Below are 20,594 nucleotides of genomic sequence, written 5' to 3' on the forward strand. Positions count from 1 at the left end.
TTTCTTTCTTTCTTTCTTTCTTTCTTTCTTTCTTTCTTTCTTTCTTTTCTTTCTTTCTTTCTTTCTTTCCTTCTTTCTTTCTTTTCTTTCTTTCTTTCTCCCTCTCTCCCTCCCTTCCTCCCTTCCTCCTTTATATATGTACTGCTGAAGCAAGCACTATAATCCTGGCAATCTAACCAGTACTTATAAAGTAGTTTTATGGGGAAAAGAGTTCTTATGAAATGAGAATGTGGCAACACTGCAGACATATCTGTTTCTTGCTTTAATCTCTTCAAATCCAATATGAAGAGGAATGGGCTTTTTCTCTGAATATTTCTGCCTCCCAAACCACACCCTTTTCCTTCCCTCACCCCCACACCTCCTGATCCCTTAGAAAAGATCCCTTCGTGTGAAGCAGAGACCTGGACGTGAATCCTAGTTGTGTCCCATAATAACTGTATAAACCCTGAGTTGTTAAACCTCCCTGAGCCTGTTTCCCCATTTGTAATTTTTACATACCACTAACTCACAGGAATGTTGCGAAGATTAAATAAAATAATATGTATGGAAGAGCTGAAGAGATGAAGAGCTGAAAATAATATGTATGGAAAAATGTGGCCAGTGAGAAACATCTTCGACCATCTGGTTTTCTGGGGATGATTTGCTCCACCCTTTTGGGTATCATCCAAGCCAGGACATCTTCAAGAGTGGAAAAGGGAGCTTCAGGACAACAACACACATAAACTGGGACTGTCCCAAGCAAACCAGGATGTGTGATCAATCTCTATAGAGAGAATTTTCAGATGGCAAGTGCCTGTGCCTAATTGCACACATTATTGTGGGTAGGGATGATTGCATTCTATGAATGAGAATACCATTTATTGCCCACATAGAAGCTGAACTTCTACCACTTCTCTCTTATTTTCAAACTCTTTGTATAGCTTGTATTTCCCCAAATGTGCTACATGGACAAAAGGTGGCACATGGGACTATTTCAAGTGGTATACAGCAAGCATTATTTTTTTTTAAACTGTCAAGTCAGATCTATAATTTTGGAAGTACAATTTTTTTAATAAGTCTGTTTAGACCAACATTTGAATTGATTTAAAGAAAATGATTAAGTAAATCAAAGTAAAATGAGATTAAAGTTATAGGAAGGTTTACCTGGAATGACTAACAGGTGGGAGGCCCTGCTTGTTTGGATGCAGCCAGTAGAACGAAAGAACAAGCTACTCAGTATTTGGATAAACAGTATTATAATATACCACCTTTCATTCCAGGACAAGTGCTTTGTAAATACCCAGTTGTGACGCAGATGAGGAGAACAGAAATGGAGCAATTGCAGTTGAAGATTAGCCTTGGATACATTTTCTGGTAAGTCTTCGGCTTCCCCACCATTTTTATACATTATTAATGTAAACTATGTATGAAGAACTGACAACACTTGGCAAAATTTAATACATACACTGATTTAAACTTTGTAGGGACATTTTACTCATATTTGCTTTTTGAGAGACATGATTTAGGATGGAAACTTAGTTTGTCTTGTTTTGAGAATTCTAGGAATAAAGACTCCTCGAACTCTTTGGATAGCTCATTTAATTCCCTGGTAATCAAAAAGGTCTTTCTGATTTCTGGTCCCAGTCCTTTCTACTTTAAGTGCAGTCTCCAAAGAAACAGAAACATTGGGAAGGCATTGCCGTTCTACCTCTCAATATTTGTTACAGAGACCACTGAGAGCAGTGGACTTTCTAATCCTCACCTTTGTTTCTTCTCTGTTTTCTTTTTGTTTGTGATTTCTCTCATCAGGAATGAATGCTTCTTATTCTTTCTGTTTGTTTGCTTAAAATAGAGACAATTTAGATAACATACCAAGACACTTGAGTATGAATGATTAGCGGTCAGCCCTTAGCAATTAATTATACTTTTGCTAAAACACATCAAAATATTTGATAGATGGTCATTCACAGATATCAGTGTGCACTTGAGCTTAGGGTTTATAAAGGTTTACAAGTATTTATGTATGATTTTGTGTGTATTTTCAGAGTTTTTTTTTTTTTTTTTTTTCTTGTGGAACTTTGAAAAATGAAGAGAATTAAGTTGTTTCTAAAAAGCCAAAGCAGCCTGCCATCTCTTTTTCTTTTCTGGGCTACGGTCCAATTTGCACAGCAGTTGCAAAGAAAAAGCAAACGCATCACTAGATTCAGCGAGAAATATTGTAACAGTATGTAATCTCTGTCAAGATAAAATTGCTTTGTGATTTACATTACAATAAATCCTGACCTTTAAGTGCTGCAGACTAAGCTAATCTGTGAAGTACTTTATTCCAACACTGAATCAGCGAGTGAAGCTCAACCAAATTGACTGTATTTGTCCCACCGTGGTGTGGTTAAAGAGCCTATATATATCGAAGCAGATTACAGAGCATTGTTCTATGTGTACTATAATAAGTAGAATAATTGAAATATTCAATCTGTTTCATCCTTGTGAAATAATAGAATTATTTTAACCTCCCTTCTGTTTGCCTATTATGGGAATTACAAGTAGCTTCATTTAAATATCATTAGGGCCTGATTTAGATCGATGAGAATAAGGAAATTCAGAATTAAGGCTAAAATACCACATGACATTTCAACCTTAATTCACTTCTTATGGCTGTTAATTATTTTCTTTTTCTTTCTCTTTTTTTGGTAAAATAGTTAAGACATTGTGTTGAATTTATTAGTACTAGCTTTGAATTTTTTGCTTTTTGACTCCCCAAGTCAAGTGCTAGGTTTATCAATCATTGGAGAATAGAATTTTCTCAGACATGTTATGAATTTTAAAAATAAGTTGAATTTACCAACTTTGGGAGATTTTTAGCCATTATTTCTTCAAGTATCTTTCTCTCTTCTGTACTCTTGGCTTTCCTCTAGATTTTGATCACACACATATTAGACAACTTTATATTATCTCGGAGGTCAGTGGTAGGTACCCCCGCCGCCACCCCCCCCCCACCAGGATTTTCGACTTCTGTCCCTTCAACTGAGCAAGACCACAGGGCTCAGCTCAGGATTCCTTCTCTTATCCGAGAAAAGGAAACTGCCTTCAGGGAGTAAGTTGGAACAACAGTAGAACTCACAGTTTCCCTTTTCTTAGGGGCCACACTCCTGTGCTGCGTGTTGTTCAATGTCTGAAAACAATTCTTTCCTATATTTTTGTTATATTTTCTCATTGTCTAAGGTGGGAAACTCCTGTTACTCTATCGTGGCCAGAAGCAGAGGTCTCACGTAACTAGAGTTTACAAGGTTGTTTAAGACTTTTATTTAACTGTTGATCAGTTCTTGCCAAAATACAGTTCTGGAGTCCTCAAAGTGAGTGATAAGAAGGTTATTAAAACAAATTCTGGACACAGTAAACTGTAACATTGTTAATGCTCATGTCTAACCACAATGCAGTATAATGATTGCAAAGGACATAGGGCACCATAATCTCTTTAGTAACCTAAAATTAGAATTTTAAAAATTTCTTTCCAAGGTATATACAAGAAAGCAGTGCTAGAGTGCTTCTTTCTAACAAAAGTCATCTTCCTACTAAAATGGAATTTCCTAATAAAATAGTGCTAGAGGCCTCTTCCATTGTTTCTTACGGTTAACTGTTGCTGTGCTCTATTTTAAAGTTACATTGAGTTAAGGGGAGCAGTCTTCATTTTAGTAAGACAAACTTTTTTGTCATTTTGTGTTTTTTTATTTTAGATTTTTATAATAAATTTATAGGGTGCCTTGAGGGCAGCCCAATTTGCATCATAGGGGGCCACCTAAGAAACTCACCTGGGACAGACCACTCTGTTCTGCCTTGGAGCACTATTGTCTAGAACCAGAATGGTTCACGAGATACCCCACATTATAAATAGAGACATCCTCGGGGCACCATATCAATGTATACTTGATGGTCTTCTCATGCATTTTTGAGAGGAAAATAGTTTTGATATCAGCAAGATGCGAGCAAGTATTCCTGATGCTAAAAGGATACTGAGCACTTACCGGAAACATTAGTATTTTTAAAGGTAAATTTCATAGTACCAAACAATTTTAAAATTAAAATATAGTGACTTTCTAGAATCATTTGCTTTAGTGTCAGAAGAGTACAAAACTAATAGTTTGAAGGAAAGATTATATAAAAATATTGATACATTGATATAGATAATGTTACCCCCCCCCCCCCCACACACACACAGTCTTTCAGGCTGCTATTTATTTTCTTAGCAATTTTTAAAAACTGCCAACGAATGGACTGGTATAACCTGATGATTTACCAATATTCAGATTTCCTGTGACCTACTCTACAGACTAGAGTATATGAATCTTCTGTGATATCAATTAAATCAACATCTACCTCTAAAACAACAATTTTATTTTTGTTAGGAAAAAGCCTTAATCTTGACCTGCAACACTTGCCAGTGATTTGGGGGTTTTGCTGTCCGCAAGTCTGTCAAGACAGCCCTCTGCCTTCTCACACAGAAATGTCGACTCCACACTGATTGTGTAGTTGTTGTTGTTTTGTTGCCAACTATTTGATTTGAGGGTTCAGTAGAATATCTTATCACCTATTTTGTTTTAGATGTTGGTCTGCAAGTTTTTGGTTTTGTTGTCACAACCGTTTTCCTGTTTTTATGACAGAATTTGGGGTGATTTAAAACTACCCTACTGTCATCACCCACCACCATCTTCCCAGAATTTCCCTCTACCTTGACTTCTTAAGCTTTTGTTTCTTCACCTTTTAAAGAGAATGAAATGATCTCCTAATATCCCTTCCAACTCTGAGATCTGTGACTGTATAAGACAACCCTGTTTGGACCTGAAATTGTGGAAGAAGGAGTACATGATGTATTGCCTCACTCTCATGTTTTCAGACCCTGCATGTCTAAGATTAAGTTGCTATGTGTTATATTTTGTCCTCTGAGTCAACACTTGTCCTTGCATCCATCCATGTATCTATCCATCCATCCTAACAACAAGCACTGAGCCTCTGCTATGTACTAGCTTTGTTTCTCCAGGTACTTACCAGGTTTGCTTGTGCTATTGGAAGCTATAAATAGCTACGCTATAAATGTCATTTCTCAGATTTATGATCACCTAAGCAGACTTGATTGTTACTTGGAGGTGAAATGTGAATGTTACGGATTTTGTTGTTGTTGTTGTTGTTTGGTGAGGGTAAGGGGAAAGATAAACTATCCCAGCTTTTTAACATAGAGGATTTCTTGCCTGCCACCACAATCTGGACCACTTAGCTTGATCAAATCAGGGCTTGAAGTTTCTCCAGGATTTAATAATCAAAGGAAGAAAGCCAACGGACCTCACCATTTGGTTAGTAGCCAGCCTCTATGATCTTGGATGAATTGAAAAATCTAGGCCTATGGCAGTTCATATTATTAGTTTATAGGCATGTGACAATTTAGTGTTATCAAATAGCCTTATGTATTACTCTGCTCTGCTCTGAGGCAGGACAGTCCTGCTGAATAGTTATCAGGAGAGACTCTAGCAAATGGGGCAGAAGATGTATTCAGGGAATATACAAGAGCATAATTTCAGGCAATGCTTTATTCCTCCAGAAGAATCCTGAGCTCAGCAAATGTAGATTACTTACCTTTTACCACATTCTCTGAGGTCGTACAATTTATATAATAAATATTTGTGGAATACCTACTATACACCAGTCATTTTATTAGGTACTTCCTTTATCTTTTATCTTAATGTAATTTTTATCATAATCTTTTTCTTTTTTAAATTTTTTAAAAGATTTTATTCATTTATTTTAAAGAGAGATAGATAGAGAGTGGGAGCAGGGGGAAGGGCAGAGGGAGAGGGAGAGAGAATCACAAGCAGACTCACGCTGAGTGTGGAGCCCAACCTGGGGTTTGATCTCATGACCCTGAAATCATGACCTGAGCGGAAATCAAGAGTCAGACACACTTGACCCCAATATTTTCTTTTTAAAGTCATACTTGCAGGGACACCTGGGTGGCTCAGTCGGTTAAGCATCTGCCTTTGGCTTGGTCATGATCTCAGGGTCCTGGGATCGAGCTTCCCATCAGGCTCCCTGTTCAGCAGGGAGTCTGCTTCTCCCTCTCCTGCTGCCCCCTACTTGTGCTCTCTCTGTCAAATAAATAAATAATATCTTTAAAAAACTATGTTTTATTTAAGTCAACATTTGTTTACATTGTTATGATCATATAAAATAGTGCGCATCGTGAACCATAGTGAAACATATATTATACTATATTTCATTTTCTTTCTGATATAACATGTTTTCTCTGAAATAAAAAAATTTCCTTTTCTTTTTTAAATTTTCTATGCAAATTTCACTAATTCATTACCAATTCTCTGACAGAACTGAAATTCTAATACTTCGGGTGAACATTGTATTCACTATCTCTTCTAGAGCTCTCTGTTCTGCTCAAATACATACTGGTTGCTATATAGATAGATTATTATTAGATATATCTATATATCTGCTATATAGAGAGATTATTATTATTATAGATAGATTATTGGATCTACCTCTATATATTTATAGATAGATTTCCACTTGTATGCCTGTTACACCTTTTTATTGGGCCCCGCTTAACTCTAATGCTTTTTCTGAATTTCTGCTCTTTCATTCTCTTTATGTTTTAGTTGGATTGTTTTTTTTCTAACAAATTATTTCCTAATTCATTAATCCTTTCTTTTGTTTGTCTAATCTGTTGTTATACCCATATACTGACTTCTTAATCTGAGTTATTTTATTTTTTAATTCTAAATATTCATTGGATTCTTTCTAACATAGTCAGTTCTGATGAAATTCTTCATCTTGCCATTTATTTTCTTGGATGTTATTATAGCTATTTTGAAGTCCATGTTGATAACTGTAATACCTAGACTACCTGTGGGTCTGTTTCTGTTTTCTTTTTTTTTCCCTTTGTTTTTAGTAATTTTTATCTTCCTTGCATGCCTGGTGATTTTTGACTTAATGCTGTACATTGTAAATTAAAACTTATAGAGGTTCTGGATGATTTTCATCTTTTTCCATAGAGAATTTTCTCTTCTTTAGCAGGCAGTTAGAGGAGGGATAAATCACCTTGGTACATTTGCAGATAGTCTATTTCCAGTTTGTTCTTGCTCCTAGAGGATTTCCTTTTGGGGATCTTGGTTGAAAATCTGGAAGTGTTTATCAAGACCTCTTATCCTTGGTGGGCTTTGAACTCCAATCTTTGTCTTCTTGACACTGTGGTCAGTTAAAGATTTTTCTTCATTTTTAGCTTTTAACTGCAGATTTCTGCTTGGTTTCTTAGCTTCTGATCCTGCAAAATTAAAGAATCTGCAAATACCTTGAGGGAAAAAAGTTCCAGGAATGTCAAGTTTACTTCCTCCTGTGGTCCCCTTTTCTTTAAGATATTGGGTCCTCAAATTTTGGAAGCCTGGGTATCCCTGAACTTGAATTTGAGTCTCCCAAAACCATCGAAACTGACAAATTCTAGACCAACCCTTTTTGTTCAATTTCAAAACCCCACAATACAAATCAACAAATGCTCTGAGGACCATCAGTGAATGTAAGACCCACTTCAATGCATTTCCCTTTCTCTGTGATCTTGGCTCTTCAAATCCTGGCTGCCTTAGTTGTTTTCAATGCCTTAAAAGAACTGTTTTGGGGCACCTGGGTGACTCAGTTGGTTAAGTGTCTTACTCTTTATTTTGGCTCAGGTCGTGATCTCAGAGTTGTGAGATTGAGCCCTGCATTGGGCTCCGCACTTAGTGGGAAGTCTGCTTGAGATTCTCTCTCTCCCTCTCCCTCTGCTCCCCTGCCCTGCCCCCTCCCTTCCTCCCTCCCTCCCTCATAAATAAATAAATAAATAAATAAATAAATAAATAAATAAAATCTTTGTTAAAAAAAAAAAAAAGAACTGTTTTCACCCAGATTTTAATTTGGAAGTCCTGACTTTCAGGATTTGAAATTTTTTCGCATTAATTCTGTAATAATTTATCTCTTTCCAGTTTAGTTTTCTTCTTTCAGCAATTCCTGATATTTTGATATTGAATCTCTTTGATGGATCCCTTAATGTTTAACTTCTTTCTCTCACATTTCTATTTCTATATCTTTTCCCTTGGGCCAATTCAGAGAATCTTTAATCTTATGTCTTGGGGTATGGAGTAGGTATGGTTGCCTCTGTTCTGAGAGCCAAGTAGATGATGGGATTGAGGGAAAAGGTTGTTGCGTTGCTAATGTAAACTTCCATTCAGTGCCCCTCTTTTCAACTTGATACCTTTCCTATTCCTTCAGCTGTAACTTGTCCCTGGATTCAAAACTTCCCTAGTTTATCCTCTCCATAGAGTAAACTTCAGTTTTCAGAACAAATGGATGAGAGAGATTTGTCTTTAATTTTGTTTGCAGTCCCACTGTATACCCAGCTTCCGAAATACTTGGTGCTGCTAGTTCTTGAGGCTTTCCAAGCTCTGTGGCACAATTAGATTGTAGACTTAGTTTTCAGCTTTCTCTGATATTTGAGACACTTACCTTTCATCCATTTGTTTTTCAGCTTCTAAAATTATCTTGTCATCTCTTGTCTCCTACATTCTTCTCTCTCATTTTTGTTGTCCTTACGAATTTAGACTTAAAATTACTAATACTACATTCTGGAGAAATTATTTTCTTTTTCTTTTTTAAAGATTTTATTTATTTATTTGTCAGAGAGAGAGAGAGAGAGCACAGCAGGGGAAGCTGCAGGCAGAGGGAGAAGCAGGCTCCCTACTGAGCCAGGAACTCGATGTGGGACTCAACCCCAGGACCTTGGGATCATGACCTGAGCCAAAGGCAGATGCTTAACAGACTGAGCCACCCATGTGTCCCTGGAGAAATTATTTTCTAATTGAGACTTTTCTAAATCAAGATTATTCTCCCCAATAGACTATCTCCATTTTCTTTCATGGAGAATAAAATTTCTTATGTAACCATCATGTTATGTTTTTACCTAAAGCCTTAAAGTTTCTGGGAAGTTTCTTATTTTGTTTTCTTTTGGGCTGTTCCAGAATTCCCTTTTGCTTCCTCTCAATGTATCTTTGACCCTGGCGACCCTTAGTAAAAATTTCCCTCTGTATTCACCACGTAATTAATGATTTACTTTTTTTTTTAATTGGAAGCAAGTAAGATCTTTTTCAGAAGACTATTTAAACATTTTGCAACAAATGTAACATATAATCTTGGAGAGTTTCTGTAATACAGAAACTCTGCCTAAACATGCCAGCTTCACTTTCATATTCTACTGAAGAATGGAGAAGGCCCTGCCTATGGGGCAATTTCACATGAGGAAATGGAGTTATGATGGGCTGCTATCACTTCTAAACATTTTTGTTCCATGCGAGTTATAAAGGAACATATTTCCCTTTCAAAGTTGTCACCTACTTTCAGGCAAAACCTTTGTCTGCACTTCCTTCCCTATTTTCAAGAGGTAGGGCAGTTATATCTGCTAAACATTTGCAGGAAAAATATCCAGCTAATCAGAGAACTGAAACCAATATGAAAGCATCTGATGTTATATACTATTATTTGAACTGAGAATAAAATGGGTCTCAAACGATTTCATTGGCCTCTGTCTCTTGGCACTCTGAAGCCTCCACTTTATTGCCTGTTTTGAAAGAAATCAAAATTACTTTCTTTTGTTAAATGCCTAACAGATTTTTTAACTTATTTTTAAAAATTTCTACTCCCTGGGAACTCTCTTTCCCTGTTAGCTCAGAAACAGTCACTTGCTTGGTATCTCCTTTGAGTGATTTATATATTCATTTTCTTCAAATTTGCACTTCATTTTTTTTTTTTTTTTGAGGTGATCCCTAAACTGTTCCATGATGTTTTTTTCTCTTCCAATTGGATTACAAGCTCTTACAGTTAACAAAGGAGTGCCATGCTGAGACATAAAAATATGCTCAGTAAATATGGTTCCCCTACATACAGGAAATATATGCTTGTGTTTTAATTCTGGAGTGTGTGTTCTTTAGTGAAGGAACTGATGAGAGCTCTCCATTTCCACATGGGATCCTGGGTGGTCTGCTAGGGGCAAAGAAACAACAGGTGGCTCTGACACAGGAGTCTTTTTAAACAAGGATAGTGATATTTAGGATATTCTCCTTGATATCCTACTGGCATACACAGACCAGAGGAAGATAAAAATTAAATAAATAAAAGGAAACAGTTTTAAAGTAAAGTAGTAAAATTCTAGCTGAGTAAGTGATCAATTAGCAGTTAGAGGCAGATTGTAGAATTTTCCAAAACAAGTCAGCAAAGGGAAATCTAGAAACCACAAAAGAAAATATATCTGGATCTATTATAAGTCATGGTGACCTCTTCTATAACAAGGGCAGTTTCCAACAGGCAACTCTGGGTAAGAATTTAAAAACTAGTGTTAGAGCCAAGGAGAAAAAAATAAAAGCATAAGCAAGAACAGCTTAAAATGACTTTGTTTCAAAGCCTTTTAATGATAACAAAATAGTAGCAAAGAGGAATAAATCCCTGAAGGAAGAAAGGTACAAGTAGGTATTAAAATTACAAATGTTAGAAAAAAAAATCACAAATTAATGATGCAATTTCCCCCCAAGAATAGCAGAAAAAGAGATTTAAATCATTTTGCGGAACTGACTCTCTCTGATGTTGAAATTACTTTTCTCTCTCTCTCTTTTTTAACATTTTATTTAATTATTTGAGAGAGAGAGCGCGACAGAGATAGCGAGAGAGCACAAGCGGGGAGAAGAGGAAGAAGCAGGCTCCTTGTTGAGCGGGGAGCCCCATGCAGCCTCGATCCCAGGACCCTGGGATCATGACCTGAGCCAAAGGCAGATGCTTAACCTATTGAGCCACCCAGGTACTCTTACTTTTCTCTTTTAATACATAACCCACGCAGAAATATAAGTTCTTGGTTCAAACTTGGGTTCTCTCTGCCTTGAATTATGTCTGTCTTCCTTATATCCTTTTATTTGGTCTTTTAGGAAGAAAGTTTGTATGACTCTGTGCTGACATGCATGTGAGGTCTTGCTGATGTTTTAGCCCAGACGGGAGGGTGAAACATCAAAGACTATAGGGAACATAGAAAAAATTGAGGAATAGTAGCTAGCAACTCAGATGATTAGAATAAGGGATGAGAGATATGGTAGAAGCAGATTGTTACTAGTACCTCCCACATAGCAGGGTCCAATACATACTTGAAGTAAAAATGACAAAAATGAATACTGTTATTGACATTGGACAAAATTGTCTCACACCAAAACAGATAATAAAAATAGCTACAATTTATCAAATGCTTTACACATGCCACACACTGTTCTAAATATTTTTGTCTTAATTTAATTTGTAAAACACCTTTAGAAGCTAAATATTATCCTCAGTGTACCACTGAGGAAACCAAGGCTCAGAGATGTCAAGTGTCTAGCACAAGATCTCTTGCCCAGGAGTCATTGGAGCCAAGACTGGCTTCAAGTCCATTTAAATGTAGAGCTTGAACTCCCAGATATTGTGATGATTCCTCTTTCTGAACAAAATGGGTAAGGTCAGGATGTCCCCAGTGTTGTTTGTAAGATGAACTAGGTTCCAATATAGCCTGGTATAGAGTTTTTGTTTTTGTTTGAACACTAAAATTGCCTGGTAGACATCTTCATCTGGGTGTTCTATAGGCGAGTCAACTACTAAAGGGCCTTAAATAGAACTCATTGTCTTCCAAGCAAGCTTCTTCCTTCTTCTTTCTCCTTATTATAGTTAATGGCACTATGCTACCCAGGAACCTGTGAAGAGTTCAGCTTTTGTGGCCTCCACAGCCAATTTAGTCACTAAGTCCTAGGCTTTCACCTTTACAATATCTGTGCAATCTGAACCCTCTTTTTATTCCACTGCTGATGCCTTTGTCAGGCCCTCATTTCTTTCTCTTGGATTATGTCAAGAAGATTTTGATTTGTTTTACTGTCTCCCATCATGGTCATTTCCAACTCAAACTCAGAAATGCAGCTGGAGTCATGGCTCCTGGTTAAAAACTGCTGCCCTAGAAAAAGAAATCTCTTTGCTCCCATGACTGCATTCATGATCTATATGCTGATAAATCACAAATTTATATCTCTAGGTCAAATTTTACTTCATAGCATCCATACTAATGTTTCCAGTTCAATAAACAATCCACCCAGTGCCTTTGACTTTTTCACTCTAATACTCAGCAGTTACAAGTTCTCACAGCTCTACTTCCTGAATAGCTTTCCTTCTTTCATTTTTCTCCAACCTAACTGGCACTATTATGGTCCAGTCTTACACTTCTGCAGTAGCCTGAGTCACTGAAGCAGCCATGATAATACCCGTCTAACTAGTTGCTCTGTACCCATAGTTTCCCACTTTTAATCCATTCTTTACACATTATATTTCATTAACTGCAATACATACATTTTTTTTTTTTACATTTGGGCTTCTTTGAAATCAGGATAAGTCTTACAATTGCTTTTGTATATGTAGTTTAATTAATAGCATTTGTTTTTTTAAATAAGTCATATATAAAATGATACGTTGTATATTCAGTGACATCTTAGAGTTGATGAAATATAATAATATTTCTGGATATGCTACTTTCTGGATATCCATCTTTCTGGATATGCTACTACCTTGTACAGGACCTTCTATGATTTCCCATTTTAGGATAAAATTAAACATTCTTCTTCTTTTTTTTTATAGATTTTATATTTTTATTTGACACACAGAGAGAGCATGCACAAGTAGGCAGAGCGGCAGGCAGAGGGAGAGAGAGAAACAGGCTTCCCCACTGAGCAGGGAGCCCGATGTGGGGCTCGATCCCAGGACCCTGAGATCATGACCCAAGCCAAAGGCAGACTCTTAACCAACTGAGCCACCCAGGCACCCCTTCTTCTTCTTCTTTTTTTTTTTTTAAGTAGGCTCCACACCCAGTGCAGAGACCAATGTGGTGCTTGAGCCCAGGACTTGGAGATCAAGACCTAAGCCAAAATCAAGAGTCAGATGCCTAACTTACTGAGCCACCCAAGTGCCCCCGAATTAAACATTCTTAACATTTCTATGAGGTCCTGCATGTCTGGCCCTTATTTACCTCTACAGAATCATTTTGTGCTGATCTTCTCTAGTTATCTATCCTTCAACCAAATATTATTTAGCAAATATTAATTGACTGACTACTATGTGCTAGGCACTAGAATGATATATCAATGAACCAGAAAAACAACATGGCCACTGCCTGTATGGTGCTGACTGTGCTTTTGAAGACTCCTGGCTTATCCTGATTTGTCATGCTATTTCTTGCCTCAGAATCCTTAGCTCCTCTCTCAGGAAGGGCCCTTCCTCCTCCCCTTACTCTTTGTCTTCCTACCTTGCTAAGCCCTACCTCTTACTCATCCTTCATGGCTTATGTTACACAGCTCTGCCCCACAGCCATCCTGTTCAGTACTCTCATGGCTCCTGCACTTCTATTCATGGCTCTCACAGCACTTGCTTTCTTGGGATCTGTCTCCTTCTGGACTGTTAGGTCCATGAAGGCAATGACGTCATCTATCTAACTCATGGCTTTCTCCCCAGCCCTTAGTCCAGTGCCAGGTCTCTTTAAATATTTATTCAATGAATAAGCGATGGAATTGGAAACATGAATTCAATTTCAAACCATCCTAAGATACTCTGAATTTCTACCACTTGAATATGTTATTAAAACAAAACAACAACAAAAATAGAATCATCTACATGTGGGCTTACATGAGAAGTTTTAGGCTGACGGGCAAGACAAGAAGAAAATATACTATCAGTTTCAATCTGAGAGGCACAGAAGTTGATATTAAATATCATAAATACTTTCTTCCTTAAAGTGCTATAATACTCTAGCCTCATTATTTTCATTACACATGAATGTACTTAGAACATTTGTACAGTAGTTTTTGTGTCTTGACAGATTAGATCATATTCTTCCTCTGCTAGTCTTAAAAGCTTTCTTCTCTTTCGTCTACTCTTTGTATTAAAGATGAGCTGCCTTTTTGCATCATGGATTAGCTCAGTGGATTATGCTTATGAGCTAGCTGTACATTTAATTCCAAGTGGTGAATTAGCCTAACACTCTAGACATAGTCTGCTGTTTTGCAAACATGGGTCCAGTTATATTCCCAAGAAAGCAATTAAAAAAGAAGCTCACTAGTGTCATCTTACTTTTAAATATAGCATGTTTTCATTAGTGTTCAAAGCAATTTTTAACTGCTTATCTTTTCTTTGCTTTAGATATAAATTTTTCTTCAATTATATATATTCTAGTTCATTATGGATGTTTCTTATAATTGTCTCTACATTTATATTAACATAATCTTCCTCAGTGTTACCAAAGAAAAATTTGAAAAATAGTAAAAAAAAAAAATCTTACTTTTTTATAAGAAAAAATGTTCCACAATAAGTAGAGAAAGAACCACAACTTTAAGTTTTCTAGTTATTGAATTTTAGCTCTCCTATTTTTAGCAACATCTCCCAAATCCTTGGATGAAAAGGCTATAAAATGTGAAGTATTACCATAACCTATAGCAACAAACTTCCTCAACATAGGTATAATCAAAAGGAAAATTCTTATAACCACATTCATATTCAAAGTTCGTGTGATATAAGCCAACCCCTGTGGGGGTATTATTTTCAAACATAACAGGTTGACATTATATAATTACACACTGCTGGATATTGAAATATCAAAAAAGGAAAAAGTGCTTATAGTAGTACTCACAGCACACTCTTATGAGTATTCACATTTATCCACACATCTTTAGAAAATTATTTCTAGTTACATATTATAGACTTTAACAAAGATTTAGTGATTTATTTAATATCAATATTAGGTTTTGACATTAATGTCTTAGCAAGCATAGGGAGGTGTAGTCCTAAGACTGACTTCCACTAAATAAAGGGGCCCCAACATGAACCTCTTCTCTATTGTTCTGCATTCAGTTTGTTAAATAGACATTTCATATATGTATGTGTAAGTAAATATTCAAAATCCCATTCAATTATTTTTATAATTTGTATTCCCACTTAATTTTTCCCATTATTAACTTGTCCACTTTTGATGATAACATTGTTATTTTCTAAGATGAACTAATGTTTTTGGTCCCACTTTACTATCTACTTTTCTTTTATGCACACTGTAGACGTGATGGGGAATTGTCCGCAGCATTTCTGATTTCTCAGATTTCTTTCACTCTTCTCAGTGCCACCTTCCTCCCATTTAATCTCTGGATTGTAACCACCTTGTACCTTTCTCCCTTTCATATGTCAGGTTTCTAATATTTCCAGTTCTCTTCACTTAACATGAGCTTTTTGGCCTGTGTGGTGCACTGTGAAATGTAGTCTCACAAATATTTAGGCTCCAAATACTGTCATTCTTGGAACTTTACCTAGTCTCTCTCTCAAGTTGGTCAGCTTGATAGTCTTATCTCTTCTTTCTACTCTGTTAAGTAGGTACAATCTATTGGTTGCTTTTGGATTTCTCTCATATCTAGTCTTCTTTTCTAAAACAGGATGCATATAATTGTAGGGTGTATAATTTCATGTTTAATATTCTTAGCTATTTATTTTCAAAAGTGACTTACCAATAGAAGAGTAGGATTGGAGAAGAGAAGTGAGACAGAGAGCTAAAGCATGAGACTGAGACACAAATACAATATATTTGGAGGTACTATTAATGCAACATACAAGAACAGTCACTACCTAAGAGTAAATACTAGTAAAGCAACAAACTAGTAATACAAATAGTAGTCTAGGGAATAGTATATTTCCTTCCTCAGCAGCAAAAATCAGCCAGTCAACCAACCATATAATAACAGAATAGCCTGTCCCGATTAACAAACTCAGATTTAAGTGGCTACATGCTCAATAAAAGTCAACCAAGACCCTTTCTGTGGTTATAAGAGACCCAGAGGGCTTTGGCCTTTACTAAGCTAGCTTCTGTCACTGACTCTGTCCTCTGTCCTTACATCTCTTGCTCTTTCTTTCTATTGGTGCAAGGCAAGGATCTAGATGCTAAGATGCAAGATGAAAGTCTTTTAAATACCACTTCTTCAACTCCCTACCCCTCACCCATGCAGGAGCTGAGTAATAACTACAATAGGTTTTCAGGAAACATTTATGCATAGAAATGACAACTTACAAAAGAACTTCAGTTAATCTAGTTTGTTTGCTCACTTTTAATAAATTATACCTAGAGAATCCATATTAGGGGCACCTTAAAACTTCTGTAGGTGTCATCTTGAGGTGTGCAACTAAGATCATTATGTTTCAACAGAAATAAAATTGGAAAATCTTGTTATCGCTATAAAATTAGACATAAGTATAAATAGGCATCAAATAAAAACCAAATGCAAATACTCTGGAGATAACAGTATTACTATTCTGCTTTATCTTTCATAAAATCTGCTCTTACACCCTTTATGGCCTCTTTGGGGTATTGCTGTTTATGAATAAAAATATTACTTTAAAAACAAATTTCTTTGCTCTAATTAGACAAAATGAAAGCCTTCTGTTACAATTTATATTATTAAAATTTTGACATTTTCTAATGGAATAAAACAAGTTTTATTTTTAACAAAGTCTTATATTGGAAAAGTGCTTTGAGGAGATTTCCAAGTTCTAGTGAAGCTTGAGTTTTTGTAATTATTTGATCCCCAAAATTATGGTGTAATAAAATAATTTTAGTAGTTCTTTTATCCATTTTAAATAGTAATTGACCTCTAGAATTATATGCATCCAAAGTAATGTTACTAGTGATTAAAATTTAAAAAGATAATAATTATTAAAAGCTTCATACATAATAGAAATCATCATTTCTGGGCAACAAAGTCTTTAGGGTAAAACAGTCAAGTAGGATTTGCCTATATCAAAACTATTTGAAAGGATTCTTTAATCTGGATCTTTATTTATGAACCCTATAAAATTGTTGAAAATGACTGAACTGTATAACTATATTTAAGAACAACAAACTATAAAGGACGTAGAATGAGTTCTAATCCCCAAATTTAGTTCCTCTCATTAAGGAAGTAGTGATAGCTTTATGCAATGTGGATAAAAGCATTCTCTGCTGTAAACCCAGATTTCACTTTCTTCCATATTTTATATTTTTTAAAATATATAAATATATATCTTATAGCATAAGATATATCTTTTTCTTGCATCAGGACCTTTATTAAAATTTTTGAAATATGCAATTACAGATGCTCAAAATTTACTTTTAAGTCTTTTTTGGAAATTTTACTTTTTCCAAAATATTTCCTATTTAATTTTCTTTCTTTCTTTTTTTTTTTTTTTAAGATTTTGTTTTTGGGGCACCTGGGTGGCTCAGTCAGTTAAGCGACTGACTCTTGGTTTCGATGCTGGTCATGAGCTCAGGGTCATGAGATCAAGCCCCACGATGACGGCTCCATGTTCAGCAGGGAGTCTGCTTGAGATTCTCTCTCCCTCTCCCTCTCCCTCTGCCCCTCCCGCCCTCAAATAAATAAATAAATCTTTTTGAAAAAAGGTTTTATTTTTAAGCAATCTCTACACCAAACACAGGGCTTGAACTCAGAACCCCGAGATCAAAAGTCTCATGCTCTACCGACTGAGCCAACCAGGTGCCCCATCCTATTTAATTCTAAAAGGAGTGGCTATTTTATGCTGCAACTCTCTGTCTTGTTCTATTCAAAGCATTCTGGGCCTGTGTTCATTCTGCAAATATTTATTAAGCACCTGGGATGAGTAGGCATTAAGCTAGATACTATGGACATAATAGTCAATTAGATACCATCCCAGTCCTAGTGGTTCTTACATGCTAGTGGAGAGTACGAATAAACAAATAGGTAATTGCCATATAATAGGGAGCTGGGATTGGGGTAAATTGAGGATGCTATGGGAACATATAAGAAGGGCATTTAGTTTGGTCATCATGGCTCCAAAAGGGCTTCCCAGGAGAAGAATCAGTGAAATTGAAACCTGATGAGTTGAGTAGGACTCAGCTAGATAGGGTAGAGAGGAAGAGTGAAAAGACTTCCCTGATGAAATAGCATGTACACTCTTAAACTGATGAGGTTTTCTTTACATAGATACATTTCGTACACCGGTCATAGGAATGTTGTTTTAAATTACTCCTAGCAGGGAAGAGTCACTATTTGCTTTGTGTGAGTGCTAAAACAGATACCTTCATGGGCGCCTGGGTGGCTCAGTTGGTTAAGCGACTGCCTTCGGCTCAGGTCATGATCCTGGAGTCCCTGGATTGAGTCCTGCATCGGGCTCCCTGCTCGGCAGGGAGTCTGCTTCTCCTTCTGACCCTCCCCCCTCTCATGTGCTCTCTCTCATTCTCTCTCTCTCAAATAAATAAATAAAATCTAAAAAAAAACAAAAACAAAAAAACCAAAAAAAACAGATACCTTCATATGGAGACATATGAAACCTTTTCACTGTTGACTACCCCCTAGTGACAGCAACTAGCTGGACTACTTACTTGCATACAATACAATGAATGCAAATTTACATGTTTGACCTTGCTTGTACCTACTGAACAGGTGTACTCATTAAGAAGCTGCACGAAATAAAAGAATATATATATATATTTTTAAACATTTTATTTATTTATTTGACAGAGAGAGACACAGCGAGAGAGGGAACACAAGCAGGGGGAGTGGGAGAGGGAGAAGCAGGCTTCCCATGGAGCAGGGAGCCCGATGCGGGGCTGGATCCCAGGACCCTGAGATCATGACCTGAGCTGAAGGCAGACGCTTAACGACTGAGCCACCCAGGTGCCCCAAAATAAAAGAATATTTAAAAGGAATAGTTACAATGTGTTTGGCTGCAAGTAACAACAACAACAAAATCCAACCTAAATTGGTTAAACAGTTAATGAAATTTATCTTATACCATTAGCCAGTCAGGAGTAAGACAGGCTTTTGTCGTACAGTTGCTGGTGTCAAGTCACTGAGGATCCAGGTTCTTTCTGCCTGTATGTTCTGGCATACATGGCATGAGCCTCATTTGATTCCTGTTTCTCCCTTGTTGTTACCATCAAGGCCATCAGAACTATATGATTTCTTGTTCACATTGAACAGGAGAGAGTGAGATCTGCCTCAAGTATAGAACCAAGTCATTCCCTTTAGTTTGATGTAATTGAGGACATGTCCTACCTGGGACCCAAAGCGGTTTTGAGAGTTACACAATTTTTCATTTGCTCAGTGGAGAAGTACCCTTAAAGTGGGTGAGGAATCAGGATATCCTCCCCTGAGTCATGGAGAGGAGACGTGGCTACCTAAGAATCATCTTTTCGTTAGGGTGGAGGAAGGGAGAATGGATGTGGGATAGACAAACAACAGTGTGTTCAGCCATGTTGTTTGCTGTACCTTCATATTTGTTTCATTCAAATTCGGTCTCCTGACCAGAGAAAAAAATACTTCCATATCTTTGGGAAAAAAAGGTCATAATTCTAATGGATTCTAACTCTTGAACCATGTGTAGTTTGGTAATTAGGGGAGATGAAGTAAAGGTTGAATTGTGGATACCACTGTTTTATCTTTCCTTTCCTTTGCTTCCTGAATCGTACTTTTGAATTTCTATATTGGTTTTTGTGGTCCACGTTTACCATAGAGTAGAAAGAAATTGCAGGCATTTATTTTGCTGTAAAAGTATTTTTAGATGTTTTGTGGGCTCTGTATCAATTACTGTATAACATAGAGTTAGGAAGGAATGTGCAAAATATATTTAGCAACCTTTGATAATATTTTAAGAGCATTTGATTCTGACACATGCTATATAATTTATAGAGATGCAGGTTACATCATTATAAGGTTACATATTGGGAAATCTACAAAAAAAAAAAAAAATCCTTAACAAAAATACCTTCTTGAAACACAGACTGAGGAATGTTCCCTCAAAGGAAAAATATGCAATGATTGCTCAGGTTTTTCTTTTTCATTTTTCTTAATTTTCTTTTTGAACTTCCTATGCAAGTATAGTTTGTTTCTTCTCATCATGACAAATAGGTGCCTGAACCAGAAGAAATTTATGTCAGTTGAATGATTGACCCTTATTTTTTATTCAGGACGATTCTTTCCCTCTGGCTACACAGGGTGGAGTGATGTGCTTGCCAGAGGCTGCACAAACATAAACATATTCTCCTGTGGAAGGGACAGAGTACAACTACATATGCAAACACAAAAGGTTTCTTTTTGCAAGTTTGTTCAGGGCAACCTTTGATGGACAGAAGGGAGCATAAAATGAATAGTTTAACTACAAGAAAAATAATGATTTCCACCTAATATTTGCAGAGTGACATATTTTTCCGAGTGCTTTTGTCTATGTTTTCTCACATGATGGAGTAGTTCTGTGATAAGAGAAGGATGGTAATATTGTAACCATTTTACAGATTAGGAAATCAACATATATGAAGGTTAAACGAATTGCCCCTGATCGCAAGTGCAAGAATGAGTTTCAGAAATTCAAACTTTTTGGTTTTTCTTTCTCAGTGTGTGTGTGTGTGTGTGTGTGTGTGTGTGTGTGTGTATGCTCTTGTAAAACATTTTACTCTCCCCATCTTTTTTTTTTAAAGAAAGGCAACAAAACAAAATACAAAG

At 36.4% G+C, this 20,594-nt stretch overlaps 1 protein-coding gene across 2 annotated transcripts in view; it reads left to right on the forward strand.

Annotated features, from left to right (window-relative positions):
- CETN3 (centrin 3) overlaps positions 1 to 20,594 on the forward strand; it is a 224,445-nt gene that overhangs the window by 57,815 nt on the left and 146,036 nt on the right. The window contains exons 6-7 of one of the 2 annotated variants that reach the window (XR_004299374.1): positions 1,260 to 1,353; positions 10,693 to 10,725. The gene's annotated coding sequence lies outside the window, so the exon portion shown is untranslated. Of the gene's footprint in view, positions 1 to 1,259; positions 1,354 to 10,692; positions 10,726 to 20,594 lie in introns of those variants that run through there. The other variant, XR_004299373.1, reaches the window with a different exon arrangement.

The sequence above is a fragment of the Phoca vitulina genome, unplaced genomic scaffold (genome assembly GCF_004348235.1).
Source record: "Phoca vitulina isolate PV1807 unplaced genomic scaffold, GSC_HSeal_1.0 scaffold6, whole genome shotgun sequence".
Lineage (NCBI taxonomy): Eukaryota > Metazoa > Chordata > Mammalia > Carnivora > Phocidae > Phoca > Phoca vitulina.